The sequence below is a fragment of the Enhydra lutris genome, unplaced genomic scaffold (assembly GCF_002288905.1).
Source record: "Enhydra lutris kenyoni isolate GAN:26980312 unplaced genomic scaffold, ASM228890v2 scaffoldscaffold1, whole genome shotgun sequence".
Taxonomy (NCBI): Eukaryota; Metazoa; Chordata; class Mammalia; order Carnivora; family Mustelidae; genus Enhydra; species Enhydra lutris.
In genome coordinates, this window is record NW_019154085.1 from 65746792 (window position 1) to 65749824 (window position 3033).

Consider the following 3033-nt stretch of genomic DNA (forward strand, 5'->3'; position numbering starts at 1 on the left):
CCTAGAACCCGGCAGTGTGGCCCAGCCCTCCTGCTCACTCTGTCACTGGGGACACAGGCCAGCTGCCCCAAGCCCAGGGGCTGTCCCTTTACCACCCTCTTGCTGGGGAAATAGTGAAAATTCTCTTAGACATGCTCAGCGAAGTTTGCAAAACATAGCTCATTTTAGACTCCAGCTTTCTCAAATGTATTCTTAGCATAAGACCCCTCTTTGATTTTATCTTTGGTCCCAAGACTCTTATCTCATCTCTTTCTACCTTTTTAACCAACAAATCTACAAGCAAGTTCTCTAAGTGGTCCTTGGGGATTCTTTTGATTCCTTCTCAGTTTCCTGTTTGTCAAGGCCATTTTTAATAAGAGTGTCAGAGATTCTCAAGTGCATTTGGGCCACTTCCCATTTTAGAGTTCCTGCCCAGAAGGTCACACTTATCTTCACCCTCAATGTTTTGAACTCTGCTTCCTGAGAACTGAAGATAGAGGTCTGCCCATAAGCAGCGTTGCCTGTCTTGTCAATGGAAAGGAACTAGCTAATGAGGTCACTTTCTCAGTAAGGAATCCAGTGAAATGAAAACAAGTATTTATTGAACAGTTCCTTGCTCCAGGCACTTTGTTATAAAGAGCAGGCTGAGGAATGTGGGAGGTAGACCATTAAACTAATAATTTCAATACAATGGAATAAACGAATCAAAAGAGGTATGTGCAATGGATAATGGTAGACAAAGGTGAGAGTGTAGTGTCTGGAGAAAATGGCACTATCTGGGCTTTGGAGAGAACCCAAAGTCAGCTAGGCCAACATAAAGGTAGAAGGGACCTGCGTTGTGCAAAGTCTGGAGGTATGAACTAACAAGGCTGGCTGACATCATTTCACTGATCAGTTTTCCCTTTTAAAAAATTAAAGTTAGTGTGACCGTTACTCTCTCTTAAGTGTTATTTGTCTTATTGTGTTTCTAAAGCAATGTATACTTGGTTCAGATGTGAATATTATCCAGAAATGTATGCCAAGTTGGAGACTTCCATAGTCTCAACTGTCAGGGGTATGCTATTGTCTTTCTAGTGTATGTGTGTCCAGATCTTTTTTTCTTATATGTGTACCAAACTAGAATCATACTTATTCTTTTGCAACCTGTTTCTACGTCAATATGTATAAGTAAATATTTTATACTCCATTGTCAATTCTTGGGTATTTTGTATCCCACTGTTTGGGTTGACCGGCAGTGTAGTGCAGTAACTAAACATGGAAGTGTTAGAGTCAGATGAATCCCAGCTACACCACTACTAACTGCACGACCTTGGGTAAGTCATTTAACCATCCCGTGTAACCAACATGAGTTCTCTTCTTGGTGAGTCATAGAAACTACACCAGGTGAGTTGTCACATAAGGAAATTTTATTTGCAGCAAATAAGGAGATCATGGGGCATAACTTCCGAAGCCATGACTCCCCAGGCAAGGGTGAATGGGTTCCTATATACAGGCAGGCATAGGCTGCGCGTGCACCTTAAGGCAACATTGTATGTTATACAAATGAGGCTTGTGCTCTTCCTTGGGCAGATATTCTAGGGTAATAATGAGATAAAGGTAACTGTTGGTCATCCCAGAGGTCACTCCATGGTCCATCTGCACAGGTGCAAATGGCGGGGGTTACCTCAAACTGGTCTGGGTGGTCTGGGCCACGAGAGCTCTTCCTCTGGGCAGTTGTTATTGCCTGAGGGGTAGTTTCAGTTTCCCTTTTGGGATGAACCTCCTGTAGGGTCCTTTGCCTGAATTAAGAGATAAGCTGGAAAGAAGAGCTTAAGGAAAAACGTGAGACAAGGTGGGTGGGTACAAGCAAGAGAGCAGTAAGGTTAGGTCTCCGGGTTTAGTGACGTCTGTGCCCCAGTGACCTTATGTGTATTAGAAAGATGAAAACAATACAGATCTATCTCAAATTATTGTCATGGGGATTAAATAAGTTAGTACTGTAAAGCAGTTAGAGTAGCACTAGGCAGATGGTAAGTCCTCTAAATGTGAGCTCATATTACCATAAAGGATTTAACTGGGTTGTGATACTGTTTAATTAATTTTTATTGAAGTGTAGTTGATACATAATGTTACTTAGATGTACAACATAGTGTGATTCAACAAGTTTATATGATGTGCTATGCTCACCGCAAGTATAGATCCCAGCTGTCCCCATACAATGCTATTATAGTACTATTGACATACTCCCTATGCTGTGCCTTTCATTCTTGTGACTCATTCATGTTGTCACTGAAGCCTGTACCTCCCACTTCCCTTCTCCCACTTTGCCCATCTCCCCACACTCTTCTCCTCTGGCCATCATCATCAGCTTGTTCTCTGTATTTATGGGTCTACTTGAGTCTTTTGCTTGTTTGTTCATTTGTTTTATCTTTTAGATTCCACATATAAGTGAAAGCAGATGGTATTTATCTTTCTCTGCCTGACTTATTTTATTTAGCCTACCCTCTAGGTCCATCCATACTACTGAAAAAGGCAAGATCTCATTCTTTTTTATGGCTGAGTAATATTCCATTGCATGTGTGTGTGCATGCGTGTGTGTGTGCATATACATTCACACCACATCTTTATCCATTCATTGATCGATGGACATGGATGGCTTCCATATCTTGGCCATTGTAGATAAAGCTATAATAAGCAGAGGGGTGCATATGTCTTTTTGAATTAGTGTTTTGGTTTGGGTAAAAAGCTAGTATTTACTGAACCATATGGTATTTCTATTTTTAATTTTTTTGAAATTACTGGATCATATGGTTTTTCTATTTTTAATTTTTTGAGGAGCGCCATACTTTTTATCACAGTGGTTTCATTGGTCCCTAGTGACAGATGTTTGTGCCATTTCCAATTTTTTACATGCTTTGGCATCTTAAAGAAACTTCCAAAGCAAGTTATGAATTGCCCTTAACCTCTATTACATTCAAGCTCCTGTGTCTTTCTGAATTAGCAATACCCAACAACTGCTTACAAGCACTTAACAAATGTTACTGTGTCATTGACTCCTCTCAGAGGCAGTGCTGA